This window comes from Oryctolagus cuniculus, chromosome 13, assembly GCF_964237555.1.
Source record: "Oryctolagus cuniculus chromosome 13, mOryCun1.1, whole genome shotgun sequence".
Taxonomy (NCBI): domain Eukaryota; kingdom Metazoa; phylum Chordata; class Mammalia; order Lagomorpha; family Leporidae; genus Oryctolagus; species Oryctolagus cuniculus.
In genome coordinates this window covers 97,834,127-97,851,023 of record NC_091444.1, presented here as the reverse complement: position 1 = coordinate 97,851,023, position 16,897 = coordinate 97,834,127, and the positions used below count along the sequence as shown (strand labels likewise).

The 16,897-nt window shown below is 46.7% G+C and overlaps 1 protein-coding gene and 1 pseudogene across 17 annotated transcripts in view; one reads left to right on the top strand and one right to left on the bottom strand.

The window, feature by feature from the left end:
- The window catches only part of LOC100357784 (ADP/ATP translocase 2-like), a 143,245-nt pseudogene extending 127,924 nt beyond the window's left edge, over window positions 1–15,321 (bottom strand).
- A 163-nt stretch (window positions 15,322–15,484) lies between these two features.
- Window positions 15,485–16,897, top strand: part of ZMYND11 (zinc finger MYND-type containing 11) — a 128,825-nt gene continuing 127,412 nt past the window's right edge. For 6 of the 17 annotated variants that reach the window (XM_051835909.2, XM_051835908.2, XM_051835906.2 and 3 more), the window contains exon 1: window positions 16,301–16,438. The gene's annotated coding sequence lies outside the window, so the exon portion shown is untranslated. Of the gene's footprint in view, window positions 15,583–15,921; window positions 16,062–16,300; window positions 16,439–16,897 lie in introns of those variants that run through there. The other 11 variants (XM_070056021.1, XM_070056018.1, XM_070056009.1 and 8 more) reach the window with 6 other exon arrangements.

Below are 16,897 nucleotides of genomic sequence, written 5' to 3'. Positions count from 1 at the left end.
ATTTATTTGAAAGGCAGAGTTACAGAGAGGCAGAGAGAGAGAGAGGTCTTCCATCCACTGGGTCACTGGCCACAATGGCTGAAGCTGGGCCAGGATGAATTTGAAGGGGAGAGGGTAAAGCTACTGCTTACAGAGCCAGCATCCCATATGGGCACTGGTTCATGTCCTGGCTGCTCCACTTCCAAACTTCTCTCTCCCTACTTCCTCCCTCACCTCATGATCCTTCCCTTAGTACACGCTCTGCCAGTGCCTCACCAGACAGGTGAACCAGTGGAGTCCACCTGACCTTAGATTATAAACCTCTAGAACTGGGAGCCAAAGTAAACTTTTTTGCTTCCTTCATGAGTAACTTGTCTTAGGGAAACAGTTGTGGGAACAAAAATTGGCTAGTATGCCACTGTCCTGGATTTGAAAGAAACCCAATATATTCCCCCACAGGTTCTCACTTGAGATTAAAAAAAAAAAGTGTCAATGAGAAAGAAACTTCTGTGAAATGCTACACTGAAAAGGTCTGCTCAAGCCCTGTGCGGTCAGATACGTTGATGTGATATTACTGAGAGTATGAACTTTAATGAAATGACCACGTACACATGTTTGTTATTCTAACATAAACTCACAACACGAAATTCTTCAGGTGATGATAATGCGGCATCTGACTACATTTTGCCCTTCCTAAAAAGTGACAAGATGTTAAATAAGTTTTACAATGGGTACCTGTTGTCATACCAAAGTGAGGGGTTTCTCTGCCTGAGTCATCAGTCGGATGATGCTGGTAGAGAGCATGTTGTGACAGGGGCTTTAAAACTAAACCACCAACCACAAGAAGGGAAGGAAGGAAGGAGGGATGGAGGAAGGGAGGGAGGGAGAGGGAGGGAAGCCTGCCAAGAAGAAATAAGAGTGCATAGAACCAGAAAGAATATCTGATACAAGAGCCTTTCCAAAGGACCTTAGAATAGGGGAGGGACAACGAAATCACCAGGAATACGCCAGTATAGCAGTGGAGTTCACAGAGTAATAGACGCAATGGGAATATTCGAGTGCAATTAGCAGACGTCCCTCATCTCATGTGCAGAGGAGGGAAATGAAACTAGTAAAAGTTGTCAAGTTATATGACTAGTCAGTGGCAATGCTTGAGGAAGTGGCTGTGAAAACTGCAGTTCTGAAACCATAAAGGGGTCAATGCAGGCTGAAATGTTTACATTTGTTCTGCTCCAGATCATGACAAGTCACATGGACCTAAGTTCTCAAAAGCCAAGGGATAGGACCAGTGTTGTGGTGCAGGGGGTTAGGCTACTGCCTGCAATGCTGGCATCCTATGTAAACACCTGTTCACATTTTGGCTGTTTCATTTCCTATTCTCCCTGCTAATGTGCCTGAGAAAGCAGTGAAAGATGATCCAAGTAGTTGGAGCCCTGCCACCTACGTGGGAGACCTGGATGGAGTTCCAAGTTCCGGGCTTCAGCCTGGCTCAGCCCCAGTTGTTGTGGCCATTTGGGGAGATAACCACTGGATGAAAGATCTCTGTCTGTCTGTCTAGCTATCTGAGTACTTCTGCCTTTCAAATACATAAGTAAATGCTGTTGGTCATGAGATGCACCTGTCATCAATCACTGTGCATCCTGGTATTCTCAGGTGTCCTCACTTTATGCTCACCTGTGCCTAACTTCAGGCTGTTATAAAAGGGAAGCTCCTTTTGTGTCAGGCATTTCACATCATAGGCTCACTCAATATCCATGGTTACCATTTTGCAAACGATAATAACAGTAGCTGTTAACACTGAACAGTTATTCAGGTCAGGCAAGTATTATAAGAAAGATGCATGCATGTTCTCATTTAATCCACACAATAGCCCTGTGAAGTAGGATAATAGTATTACTCTCACTTTACATATGGGGAAAATGAGACAACAGGCTGATAAATAACTTGTCAAAATCCACTAGCTGGGGCCGGCGCTGTGGCATAGCAGGTAAAAGCTGCCGCCTGCAGTGCCAACATCCCATATGGGCGCTGGTTCAAGTCCTGGCTGCTGCACTTCCTATCCAGCTCCCTGCTATATGGCCTGGGAAAGCAGTAGAAGATGGTCCAAGTCCTTGGGACCCTTCACACATGTGGGAGACCTGGAAGAAGCACCTGGCTCCTGGCTTCAGATCGGCACAGCTCTGGCCGTTGCAGCCAATTGGGGAGTGAATTGGCGCATGAAGGACCTCTCTCTCTCTCTCTCTCTCCTTCTCTCTCTTTCAAATAAATGAATAAATTAAAAAAAAATTCAATAGCTACAAAGTGTTGGAGTTAAGGGGCCAGCACTGAAGTATAGTACATACACTAAGCCTCCGCCTGTGGTTTTGGCATCCCATATGGGCACTGGTTCTCTGCTATGGCTTGTGAAAGCAGTAGAAGACGGCCCAAGTGTTTGGGCCCCTGCACCTGCATGGGAGACCTGGACAAAGCTCCTAGCTCCTGGCTTCAGATCAGCCCAGCTCTGGCTGTTGTGGCCATTTGTGGGAGTGAACCAGTGGACGAAAGATTTTTCTCTCCATCTCTCCCTCTCTCTGTCTGTAACTCTACGTCTCAAAGAAACAAAATCTTAAAAAAAAAAAAAAAAAAAAAGACATCAGTCCAAGCAATCTTTCCAAAATCCTTGCTCCTGATGAATAGGAAGACTGAGATTCAAAAAAGGTGAAATAAGCCAGACACAGAAAACAAATACTGCGTGCTCTCTCATATGTGGAAGTTAATAATTTATATACATGTGTATCTATTCAATCCAAATGTAAAGAAGTGATTACTACGAGCTGAGAAGGGCAGAGAACGGGACTAGAGAGGTTGGATGATGGGTGCTGAAACACAGTAAGGTGGATGTAGCACCTCCTGATGCTCTAGAGCACAATGGGCGTGACCACTGGCCCACATTGATGTGTAATATTCTGCATAATGAACTGTAAGAGAGCAGCTGGTAGACTCCAAACACAAAGGAGAGATAAGGAAATGGAAGGGTTGGTTGCCTGATAGGGTCATTTGAAGCTACGTGTATTTGTTGGAGAATTGCATTGTTCCCCTTCAAAAATGTGGAAGCATTGAAAGTATTGCATGCTAATCTAGAATTAAAAAAAAAAAGTGAAATTACTTCCTGGTCTCACATTGACTTGGAATTTGGGGTGTTTTAATGCCAAACAAAGTCCATGTACTGTCTCATAATTTATGCCAAAGGAGAGAGACAGGGAAAATGCTAGGATCCCAGTGTTGATGGGAAAAAGGCATACAAATACACAAATAATCCTTTTACATCATCTTGTTCTAAAAAGGTGAAATAAACTACACAAATATCGTGTATGATGGCTATTTTTCAAGTGTTCTGAAACCTATTAACCTGGTTGGGCATTCACAGACAGAAACCTGGGTTCTGTGAGCCACATATATGGAGCACTGAAAAAGACCTGGAGAGGTGGGCTTTGCAGCACATTGGGTGAAGCTCTGCTTAGGATGCCCTGCATCCCATATCCGCATGTACTCTACTTTGCTTCCAATCCAGCTTCTTGCTAATGCCCTGTGGCACAGCAGAAGATGGCTCAAGTATCTGGTTTCTGGCCACCCATGTTGGAGGGCTGGGTGGAGTTCCTGGCTCCTGGCTTCAGTTTGGCCCAACCTGGCTATCCATTCAAGGCATTTGGGGACTAAACTAGTAAATGGAATATTTGTGTGTGTGTGTGTGTGTGTGTGTCTCCTTGCATCTCTGTCACTCTTTTTTAAAGATTTATTTATGTATTTGAAAGTCACAGAGAGAGAGAGATTCATGAATGAATCTTCTATCTTCTATCTGCTGGTTCACTCCCCAGATGGTCACAACAGCCAGGGCTGGGCCAGGCCGAAGCCAGGAGCCAGGAGCTTCAGCCAGGCCAGGTCTCTTACATGAGCACAGGGGCCCAAACACTTGGACCATCTTCCTTTGATTTTTCCCAGGCCATTAGCAGAGAAAGAGGATAAGAACTATAGCAGCCAGGAAACAAACTAGCACTAATATGGGATGCTGGCATTGCAGGCATTGGCTTAATCCACTGCACCACAATGCTGGCCCTTCAATCTGCCTTTAAAATATATAAACACATTTTTAATAGAAGTTCTGGAGTGTGGTTACTAAGCCCACAGGTGCTGTAAGCCTGGTTATCTCAGCTTCTTGGTTGCTATACTGCCAACAGTAGCTATTTGGGCAGTGGAGGAATTACACCTTAAGTGGAAATAGGTCTCTTATTTTTACTGTAAGATTTCATAAAAAAAAATCAAAACATGCACACTGCCTCCTTCAGACTGTGGCAACATCAGTGAATGGTAATTGCTATCAAAAATTTGGATCTTGGGCCAGCGCTGTATTGTAGAAGGTTAAGCCTTTGCCTGAAGTGTAGGCATCTGGTTCGAGTTCCGGCTGCTCTGATTCTGATCCAGCTCCTTGCTAATGTGCCTTGGATAGCAGTGGAGGGTAGCTCAGGTGCTTGGGCCCCTACACCCACATGGGAGAACTGGGAGAAGCTCCTGGCTCCTAGCTTTGGATGGCCCAGACCCAGCCGTTGCAGCCATTTGGGGAGTGAACCAGAGAATGAAAGATTTATCTCCACCACCATCACCCCCCCCCCCCCGCCGCCCCATCTTCTCTCTCTGTACCTCTGCCTTTCAAATAAATAAATCTTAAAAAAAAAGTTCGGATCTCAACTTTCTAGTTTCAGAAACATAATACTTCTGGGATGGGCATATTTGTACAGCAGTTCAGATGCCTCTTAAGATGCCCGAATGCCATATCCGAGCGTCTAGGTTTGTGTTCCATCTCTGCCTCCACTTCCAGCTTCCTACTAATGTGCACCCTGGGAGGAGGGGTAATGGATGAAGTACTTGGGTCCATGACACACATGTAGGAGACCCAGATTGAGTTTCAGGCTTCTAACTTTGAACTTGCCCAGCCCTGGCTGTTTTGAGCGCTTGGAGAATGAAGCCGTTGGAAGCGATTTCTGTCTCACTATGTCTGTCTCTGTTTCTCTGTTTTCTACACCTTTCGAATACATATACATAAATAAATAATTTAAACCATCATTTTAAAATTATACACAGGGGATTAGAACTAAGCAATACTAAATAAACTTGTTACTTAGTAACTTTTATGTCAAAATTCTAATTTCATATTGGAGGAGATAGTGACAAGCCACATTCCTATTCAAACACCAGACTATAGAAACATTTAGTGAGAGGTTAAAGGCATAAAGAAAATTGTATAATCTTAGGAAATCCTTTTTTTTAAGATTTATTTATTTGAAAGGCAGAATTACAGAGGCAGAGAGAGAGATAAAGGTCATGCAGGTGCAGGGGCCCAAGGACTTGAGCCTTCTTCTGTTTCCCAGGCCATAGTAGAGAGCTAGATCAGAAGTGGAGCAGCTGGGACTCAAACCATTGCCCATATGGGATCCAGGCATTGCAGGCGGTGCCTTTAATTGCTACGCCACAGCACCGGCCCATACATTCCTTTTTAATTAAGCTTTTATTGTTTGATTTCTACCTTGTTCCTATTTGGTTCTCTTGATACTACAGAGAAGCATCATGATGAAGTTCATTCATTAACTCATAAATTTTTATTATATGTATTTTTATTTTTTCAAGTTCATTATTATTTATCAGGAGTGACTGAAATAAAAATATAATTGTCCCACCACCACCACCACCATCATCATCATAGAAATGACTTTAAGAAACAACTAGTCAGAAGAAGATTCTTGCTTTCTGTTTTCAAATGTTACATAGTTGCCTTTGATAAACAGGCCAGAGTGTCAAGAATGCTCAAGAATATATAATACAACATGGCTGTTCACAGGGGAGAAAAACTAGGGAATAACTTACATGCACTTTTGATTTCATTATATAAGGTAAGCACAAAAGCACCACCCATGCCTCTGGGACCATGCACCCTTGAAAAAAAAAGCTTTGCTTCCTTCAGCACGAGCAGTTTTCCTCCAGAGGTCAAGCATGCCTTGTGAACATGCTACCAGTTCTTTTACACCCTAACTGCATCATCATGTGCCAATGAACAGTACCAAATGGTTAGGAAATTAACCCAGGAATGGCAGGGACAGACTGTACAATCATCCAGCTGATGAAAACCTGAGTGTTCTGGGGATCTGGAAGCATTCCTTTTGCAGTCTCATAGATACCAAAGTAGGCAGATTGGTAGATGATAATACCCTGCACAGACACATTAAAGCCTTGCCACAGGCCCTTAATCCCTTCAGATTTGTATATCTTAAAGAGGCAGTCACTGAGGGCTTTGAATTCCTTTCAGCTCCAGTTTTATCTATGTGAACTGCTAAACATGTACTGGCAAAATCAAGAGGATACACAAAACACAAACCACTGGCTGCCAGATTCCTTGCAAAGTACTGCCAAAATTGGGTCCTCTTGTCTACACCACCCAGGATGATCTGGTTTTATCTATTTGTTGTTGTTGTTTAAGATATATTTATTTGGGCTGGCACCTCGGCTCAATAGGCTAATCCTCCGCCTTGCGGCGCCGGCACACCGGATTCTAGTCCCGGTCAGGGCTCCGGATTCTGTCCCGGTTGCCCCTCTTCCAGGACAGCTCTCTGCAGTGGAGGATGGCCCAAGTGCTTGGGCCCTGCACCCCATGGGAGACCAGGAGAAGCACCTGGCTCCTGGCTTCGGATCAGTGCGATGTGCCAGCCACAGGCGCCGGCCGCGGTGGCCATTGGAGGGTGAACCAACGGCAAAAAGGAAGACCTCTCTCTCTCTCTCTCTCTCTCTCTCTCTCTATCCACTCTGCCTGTCAAAAATAAAAAAAATAATAAAAAAATATATTTATTTGAAAGGCAGTTACAGAGAGAAAGAGATCGATCTGTATCACCCTTCAAATGGCCCCAACAGCTGAAGCTGCACCCGTCTGAAGCCAGGATCCAGGAGCTTCTTCTGGGTCTCCCACGTGGGTGCAGGGACCCAAGTACCTGAGCCATTTCCCTTTGCTTTCCCAGGTGCATTAGCAGGTAGCTGGAACAGAAATGTAGCAGCTGGAACTTGAGCTAGCATCCATATCTGATGCTGGTGTCGCAGACGGCGGCTTTACCCACTACTCCACAGCACCAGCCCCTTGTATCTATCCTTGAATGCAAAGTTGAGAGCCTGGGTGGAGAGGTATCTGATGACGTTGGCCAGGTTACCAGGCCAGAGGGACAGGACTCCTGGGGATACAAACCACTGTCTATAATGCCCTTGTATTGCTTGTCTGCAGTGATTTAATAACTGGCGTGATGCACCTGCTGCAGCAACTTGACCCTCTCCATGGGTGCTACCAGTGTTGGAGATGTCTGTGGCCACTCCACCTGCCAGGTGGGAAATTGCTGTATGTGTCATGTTGTAAAGGAAAGAGGAGTCAGACGACTGAGGGACAGGACGAGGCTGGGAAATCAGCTCTTCAGGACTCTGGGCCAATCAAGTGTTTCTGAGTGTCTACTTTAGTGCCCAATATTTGGGGGAAAGTGCCTGGCCCCTAGGCATTTACACACCTCAGGTTTCCTCCCTTATACAACTTTATCTCCAATCTCCCTCCCTTGGTGGCCAAGTTTACTGGTTTCCAAGCCAGATGTGATTCTAAACATGTTACAAATGGAGAAAAAATAACAAACATTCTCTCTCAACAAAGCTATTGTATTGCTGCAGATTAGAGTTTCCTATTTGGGGGGTGGGCCTTGTGGCACAATGATTAAGACATTGCCTAAGCTCTGTTTCTGACCAAGCTTCTTGCTAATGTAGACCCTGGGAGGCAGCAGATGAGGGCTCAAGTATTGGATCCCTGCCACTCATGTAGGAAACCTGGTTAGAGTTCCAGGATCCTGGCTTTGGTCTGGCCCAGCCCTTCCTGTTGGAGGAATTTGGGAATTTCTCTCTCTCTCTCTCTCTCTCTCTCTCTCTCTCTCTCTCTCTCTCTCTCTCCCCCTCTGTTTTTCTGTAGTTCTACCTTTCAAATAAATAAAACAGAAATCTTGTTGAGTGAAATAAGCTGGACCTAGAAAGACAAATACTGCATGTTCTCCCTTATAGGTGGGAGTTAAAATTTAACACAACACACTCACACACAAACACACAAAGAAAAGGAAAAAGAAAGAAATGCCTATGTGGGGCTGCACTGTGGTGCAGCAGGTTAACGCCCTGGCCTAAAGCGCCGGCATCCCATATGGGTGCTGGTTCAAGACCCGGCTGCTCCACTTCCAATCCAGCTATCTGCTATGGCCTGGGAAAGCAGTGGAAGATGGCCCAGGTCCTTGGCCCCTGCACCTGCATGGGAGACCCAGAAGAAGCTCGGATGGAAGACCTCTCTCTCTCTCTCTCTCTCTGCCTTTCCTCTCTCTGTGTAACTCTGACTTTCAAATAAATAAATATTTTTTATTTATTTGACAGGAATAGACAGTGAGAGAGAGAGAGAGACAGGGAGAAAGGTCTTCCTTCCATTGGTTCACTCCCCAGATGGCCAGGAGCCAGGTGCTTCTTCCTAGTCTCCCATGCAGGTGCAGGCACACAAGCACCTGGGCCATCCTCCACTGCCCTCCTGGGCCACAGCAGAGAGCTGGACTGGAAGAGGATCAACCAGGACTAGAACCCAGCACCCATATGGGATGCTGGCGCTGCACGTGGAGGATTAACCAAGTGAGCCACGGTGCCGACCCCTAAATAAATCTTAAAAAAAAAAAAAAAAAGAAATGTCTATGTGTATCAGTATTGCTACACATATAATTTTGTAAGACTTTGTTTTATACCCTTAGGAAGCCATTGGTTAAGAATGTTATACTACTATAGTTTTAATGATCTGTGATTACAGTAAAATTTACTGTATATGGGTGAAATGGTAATTTTTCCATTCAATTATTGTTTATAGCTGCTGTCTATATTCCCACTAATCTAGGGTCTTTTTGCTTTTCATTTGTTAAACTTACTATTTGGCGAAGTATTGAGCCTTTTTACAGTAATGCAAATTTTTAAAAATTATTTTATTTATTTGAAAGACAGAGTTAGAGAGAGATGTAAAGCCAGAGAGAGAGAATTCCTCCATCTGCTGGTCCACTCCTCAGATGGCTGCAACAGCTGGAGCTGTGTCGATCCAAAGCCAGGAGCCAGGAGTCTCCTCTGGGCTTCCCACATGGGTGCAGGAGCCCAAGGACTTGGGCCATCTTCCACTGCCTTCCTGGGCCATATCAGAGAGCTGGATAGGAAGTGGAGTGGGATCCAAATGGGCGCCCACATGGGATGCTAGTACTACAGGTGGCGGTCTTACCCACTATGCCACAGCACCAGCCCCTACATTTATTTTCAAATTCCATTTTCCAAGAACTTTTTAATGTATCCTCATATATACATTATAAAAACTTAAATTTTTTTAAAAACAAAAGGAAAAAGAGACAGATACTCCATTAGCTAGTTCACTCGTCAAATGCCCATATCTAGCACTGAGCCAGTCTGAAGCCAGGAGCCCTGAACTCAGTCCAGGTTTCCTTTGTGGGTAACTGGGACCCAAGTACTTGAGCCATCACCTGCTGCTGCTTAAGGTGCACACAGGCAGGAAGCTGGGATTGGAAGTAGAACTGAGTCTCAGACGGACACTCAGATATGGGATGTGGGTGTCCCAAGTGTCACTAAACAGCTGTACCCCTTCAGATAGCATTGTGTCATTCCTGTTGTCCTTCATGGCACACTGAGGCCTTTAGCTCACTAGAGACATCATGTACATGCAAGTGCAAAGGAGAAAAGAACTTCCGTGAGCTTCAAAAATGTTATCCCAGTAATACACGCCTCTTTTATGTATAGCTACGCATCCATGGCAAGAGAGAATGTTATACCGCTCCTCCTGGGGCTTGGTACACCTGCATAACAAGATCGTTTTCTCCACAGCCCTGAGTTATTAACCTAAGTACGACATGATCCAATTAACATGTAGTTTTTAATTAATATGCATTAAGAAAGACTACAATACCTGAGTGACAGGGCCAAGGCTACTGTGTCATTTTAAAGCAGAGCACTAAAATTATGACAGTGCTTTGCTTTCAGATGAGATCACACTCACCTGTGGCACTTTCTCATTTCATTAGTATGTGTTGGGTGTCTAACTATGCCACGAAGGACAAAACCTCTCATCAGTCTAGAAACCCTAAGACAAACATGGCTGCTTTCCAGATTATATCTTGTTATGGAGAAAAACACAGGGAGGGCCTGATACAGACTGGGACTCCTGAGGGTTTGTGAAAAGTGATACTTGAACAGATACCTGAAGGCTGAGTAGGAAGAGCCCTGGAGAAATGGCGGAGGACTTTCCAGGCAAGAGCAAACCCTGCACTCTACTATGCTGAGATGCAACATGGCCAGTGTGGACTGAAGTTAAAGGGAGGAGGTAAGTGGGACCAGGTGACGCTGGTCCTTGTTGAGTCAAGTAAGAAGGCCTGGACTTTATTTAAAATGAAGGAGGGGGCCAGCGCTCTGGCACAGTGGGTTAACGCCCTGGCTGAAGTGCCAGCATCCCGTATGGGCACCGGTTCTAGTCCCGGCTGCTCCTCTTCCAATCCAGCTCTCTGCTATGGCCTGGGAAAGTGGTGGAGGATGGCCCAAATCCTTGGGCCCCTGCACCCGCGTGGGAGACCCAGAAGAAGCTCCTGGCTTCTGGCTTCAGATTGGCACTGCCCCAGCCATTACAGCCCTCTGGGGAGTGCACCAGCAGATGGAAGACTTCTCTGTCTCTGCTTCTCTAATTCTGTCTTTCAAATAACTAAAATGAATCTTTAAAAAAAATAAAATGAAGGAGAAAATTGTTGAAGGCTGCTTTTGAATAGGGGAGCAACATAGACATTTATACATTTTTGCTTGTATTTCAGATGGTATCTCTTTTTTTTAAGATTTATTGATTTGAAAGTCAGAGTTACAGAGAGACAAAGAGGGAGAGACAGAGAGATTGTCCATCCACTGGTTCACTTCCCAAATGACTGCACCACTAGGGCTGGATCAGGATGGAGCCAGGAGCCAGGAACTCCATCCGGGTCTCCCATGGGGGTGCCAGGAGCCCAAGTACTTGAGCCATCTTCCACTGCTCTCCCATACCCAAAAGCAAGGAGCTGGTTCTGAAATGGACAAGCTGGGGACTCATATGAGATGCCATCAGCTTAGGCACTAGTCCTTCAGATGATATCTTCAGGATGAGTTTTTTTTTTTTTTTTTTTTTTTTTTGACTTTTTAGGTTGAAGATAGAAAGTATTTTAAACCTTAAGGTAGTTCATGTGTGTTTATACAAATTCAATTTATACCTATTGTATAAGAGTGTCCATTTAGCTTACCCTCAATGCCATTATCATTGAAAAACAATTCTGCCATTTGAAGAGGTGCAGTCTCATGTTTTATTATCATTTATGACTAGTAAATTAGAATAACTGCATTTATCAGTGCTTTATGTTGTTATAAATTAATTGTGGCCTTTGCTTGCAGTCAGGGAGACTTTTGGTATTTGTCTTAATGACATGACATAGCTTTTCACATTTTATGACAAGTGTCCTAGGGTGGACATTTGGTCTAGCGGTAAAACATCTAGTTAGGATGCCTGTGTCCCAGATCAGTGTGGGTTTCCTGCCTGCCTCTGCTGCTCAAATCCAGCTTCCTGCAAATGCATACAGATACACTGGGAGGGAGCACTCATGGTGAAGCAACAGGGTTCTTGCTGCCCATGTTGGTGGCTGGGATTGGTTCCCCAGTCCTGGCCATTGTGGGCATTTGGGAAGTAATCATTGGACAATTGTCTCTCTCTTTCAAATGAGTAAGTAAAAAAAGAAAAGTTTAAAAAGGAGCTATACTAGAATTTTTTTAAAGACTAGTACCCTAGTGATTACTTTTTCCATAAATATTTCTTAGCTTGCCTTTTAATTTTACTTTACAGTCTTTGACACCTTTGAAGTGTAATTTGTGGGGCTGGCTCTGTGGTGTAGTGGGTAGAGCCGCCGCCTACCATGCTGGCATCCCATATGGGCACCTGTTTGAGACCTGGCTGCTCCACTTCCGACCCAACTCTCTGCTATGGCCTGGGAAAGCAGAAGAGGGCCCAAATCCTTGGGCCCCTGCACCTGCGTGGGAGACTTCAAGAAGCTCCTGGCTTCTGGCTTTGGATTGGCCCAGCTCCAGCCGTTGCTGCCAGTTGGGGAGTGAACCATCAGATGGAAGACCTCTCTCTCTCTCTCTGCCTCTCTTTCTCCCTGTGTGTAACCCTTTCAAATAAATAAATGAATCTTTTCTTTTTAAAAAAGTAATTTGTTACTGAAAAAAAATTCTTATAATTTTAAAATGTTACTATTACTTTAAAGAAGAAAAAGATACTGTGTGTTACTGAGTCCTCATAAGTGTATAACACCAAGTCCCTCTGGGACAGACCTGTTTATTTCTTTAGCTTACATTAGTAACCATATCACTTCCTGTTCAACAATTTCTCTATAATATCTGTTCATCTGTACTCCAGAAGCTTTTCACAGCAATTCTACACTGTACACTTAGGACTATGTTGTAGGTATGGACATTTGGTGTAGTGGTTAAGATGCCCCTCGGGATGCCCATATTCCACACCCAGTCTCAGCTCAGCTTGCCCTTCAAGCTTTCTGCTACTGCACACTGTTGCAGCAGCAGGTGTTATGGGGAGTGAACCAGGGGATGGAAGATCAAACTCTGTGTCTCTGTCCCTTTCAAATAAAAATAAATATAAATTTAATAAAAAATACTATGTTCTCAAAGCATACACCCAACACTCAATGTTTATATAACTCAACCTTTAATGCAAAACACAAAATAGAACAGCAACAGCAAAATAAATAAAAACATGCACCAATGCATGTTACATAACAGCAACTCATGAACACTGTGAAAACAAGAGACTCCAATTACACTAACTCTATGTGGCCCTGCCGATACCAGTCCTAAGAAATAACACTACGTGAAGAAAGTGGAAGTGTACTAGAATGAAATTCTTATAGGTATATTTTAAAGTAACACTATACTTGTTTTTGATATACAGGATTCATAAAATTTCAGTCAAATGTAGCAGTTTTTACAGTTTTTATTTTATTCGAGAGGCAGACAGACACAGAAACACACACTGGGAGAGAGTTTCTATATGCTGGTTCACTCCCCAAATGCTTGGGCTGGGCGGGGGCTCCTAGGCTCATAATCCAGGTCTCCCAGATGAGTAGAAGGAATTCAGTTACTTGAACCACCATTGCCGCTCTGAGGATCTGCCTTAGCAAGAAGCTGCAGTCAGAAGCCACCGCTGAGAATTGAATCCAGGTACTCTAACGTGGGACTTCAGCAACTTAACATTTTTTTCTCCATTGCTTTAGGACTTGGGATATTTTCTCCACCCTCAATCTTCAATACATTCCTCTGCATGTTGTCAGGCTTTTGGGGAAAAAAAAAATCCCCTTTTGATAATTAAATTATTTAAGTTGTTTGGATTTTTAAAAAGTATAAAGTAAGGATATAATTTTTTATCTATTTTTAAAGTTTTATTTATTTATTTGCGAGGTAGTGTTACAGAGAGTAGGAAACAGAGAAAGGTCTTCCTGGTTTACTCTCCAAATGGCCACAATACCAGAGCTGAGCTGAGCTGAAGCCAGGAGCCTGGAGCTTGCTTCCAGTCTCCCACGCAGGTGCAGCGGCCCAAGCACTTGGGCCATCTTCCACTGCTTTCCCAAGCCATAAGGAGAGAGCTGGATCAGAAGAGGAGCAGGGACACGACCCAGCACCCATTCTGGATGCTGGTGCCACAAGCAGAGGCTTAACCTACTATGCCACAGTGCCAGGCTCTTTTTTTTATTTTTCTGAGTTATTTTGTACACATTTATAGGATACTTTGTGACATTTCTATGTATGTCTATACTGTATAATGGCCAATCAGGGTAAACATATTTCCTCACACCTTTAACATTTCACTATGGTGAAAACATTGACAGTCCTTTGTTCTAGTTGTTTTTTAAAGAATATACAGTATATTACCATTATCTTTGGTTACCCTAATTTATTTTCCAGAAGATAAATTTTCCACTTTGATTTGCTAAATCCTCTGTGCCTTCTTCATTTATGTAACATTTCTTAAGGTAGAAATCTTGAAAGTGATGTGCTGATCAAGTAGATCAAGTAGATTAAGTATCGACAGTGTTGGGTAGGACTTAGGACAGATTGGGAGGGTCATTCCTGGGAGAGGGTGTCCTTAGGCAGCATTGAGTTTTGGAAGCATGGTCTGGGTTTATGCAAACTATTCCTCGTGTCCCATACACATCCCTTTTCTCTCGCCACCTTAGCCTTTTGCCCCGTTTCCAAAATCTGCTAGATAAATTCATGGCATGACTTGTGTTATGTGGACCTAAGCCAAGTTGGTCTTCAACCTCCACCCATTGGGCCCCCAGATCCCCATACACGAATCTACACAGCTGAGGGACAAATGAGGTCAATTAAGCTATCTAAAGGTAAAAATAAAACCAAAGTTTACATTCTAGGCAAGACCAGTCTAACTTATGTTAGGTAGACTGAGAGATGGTTTCTGTGTATAAGAGTGAAAATGATTCCTAGAAAGTGTAATTGAGGAAATGAGTTGTGCAGCCACTTGTTTCCTGAAACAAACTTTCCTTTATACAACCAGGATGCTGTCTTGGGTGGCCTCTGTGTAATATAGAAGATGAAGTAACAAACTTCAAACCAAAAACAAGGTGATTCACATGAAGCGATTCATTGCTGGAACTCTGCACCAGCATTCGACCCAGATAGGGTTGATCTTCCTACCGACACTCTACTGTGGGGCTAATGCCATGTATTTGAACTCAAATTATTTTGTTATGTTGAGATAATCCAAAACTTGGACAGATCAGAACCAGGGTTGTCAATGGGACAGTTTCTTTCCGAAGAGTCTCAGGTACATATAGACAATGAGAAAGGCAGGAAGAAATTCTGGCTGACATGTCTTCCTTCCAAACTCCTACCAGACGAAGGTCACTGGGGACAATTCTTAAATCTAAAACTGCCCTTAGAGCTGAGACTTTCTCCACATATTTTAAGAGATCACCCTTGGTTAGGCGTAGAGTAACTACAAAAGACAACCTACTTTTCCTCACACAAATTTGTAGTGTTCTTCCCAAACAGATCACAATCTGTGGTCCAGATCTTTTTGCGTCCTACTGGGCGCGGACCGGGAAGGACAAATTCAGCATCTTCCTGCCATTCTTTTCGATAACGGGATTGACAAACTATGAAACCCACCTTACCAATTTTGATCATGTAGGAATTAATGTCTCGCAATCCCTTTGCGCCTTGGGGCCACGGAAAACGTGAAACTGGTTGGTCCCGCGTGCACACACAGGGCCGCTGCCCGGGAATGGCCCCAGCCTAACAATGATCCCCTCGCGCCTCAGCTCTCGGTGCGCGCCTGCACCTACGTAGCTTTCACGTGCGTCTTGCTAAGGGAGTGCATGTGTGGCTCCATCCGAATATGCTGAAACAAATTTCGGATAGAGGCGCGCAAGACAAGACAGAGGGAAGGTAGGAGCTGAAGTGCAGGGGCTCCAGGCCTTGGGGCGGGAGGCGGCCACCAGCCCGGCTGGGTGCGCAAGTCCGGCGGCCGCCGCTAGAGCCCCCCGTGCGCTTCCCGGTCCAGGCCGTGCTGCCCCCCGGCCGGCCCAGCGAGCCTCCACCAGACACAATCAACTCTGCGGGAGCCGGAGAGGGGCCGCGGGCGGGCAGGCCGAGGGGCCGGTGGGGCCGAGCGGCAGCCCCGCACAGCATCGCCACGTGAGTCGCGGCCCTGGCCTCGCAGAAACGCCAACTTTCCCGGGCAGCTGCGCCCAAGTTCCCACCGCCCGCGGCCGCTCCCGCCCCGCACCGACCTCGCTGCAGCCTCTTCAGGCCCCGCACCAACTCCGCTCCGGTCCCTCTCTGACACCTTCAGGGCCCCCGGCCCCTCCAGCCCCGCTCCCACCCAGCTGCAGTCCCGCAGGCCCGCCGCTCGGCGAGGAGACACAGTAAGTGCGGGCGGCGAAACCTCCGTGCCCTCCCGGCCCTCACCCCGCACACAACGCCCCGGTCGCCTCGCCTGCATTCGCCCAGGCGCGCCAGCGGTGTTTTCTGTGGTGGAGAATTACAAACATGGCGACCCTCGATCCCCGAGCCCTTCGCGCGGAGCCCGCGGCGGGGGGAGCCTGGGAGGAGGGAGGAGGCCGCCCGGGAGGAGGAGGAGGAGGAGGTGGAGGAGGAGGAGGCGGCCTGAGCGTCCCCCCCGCCCCCCGCGCCCGTAGCCGGCTCAGGCCCGAGAGGCGCCGGGCGGCGGGAAGGAGGCGGCACCGGAGGGGAGGGCCGGGCGCGGCGGCGGCGGCGGCGGCGGCGGAGCCGGAGCATAATGGTGGGGAAAGCTCGGCGTCGGCGGGGCGGCGGGACGGCCGGCGGCGGAGGGGAAGGCGAGGGCGTCCGTGACGATGGTGCGGCCCGTGCTGTGGAGCCTGCCCCGGGCGCGGCCTCGGCTCCAGGCTGCCCCGAGAGCTTTGTGGGCGGCGGGCGGGCCTGCGGGGCCTGCGGCTGGGGGGACGTCGGGGCCTGCGGGGCTGGCGCGTCCCATCCGCCCGCCGCCCCCTCGCCCGGCCGCGGCCGCCGAAGAGACCTGGGGACGGAGGCCTCGGAGGACCGCGCGGGGCCTGCCCGGGCCAAGAAGCCGCGGAGTCGCGTGAGCGCTGCCCGCCAGGCCCCGCGCCGCCCGCCAGGCCCGGCCTCCGGGGCCCGTACGCGGTGCAGGTCGGCTGGGCTCCGGGCGTGTGGAGGCGGAGGGGCAGCGTTGGTCTTCGCAGTGCGTCGTGTGTGTACGAGC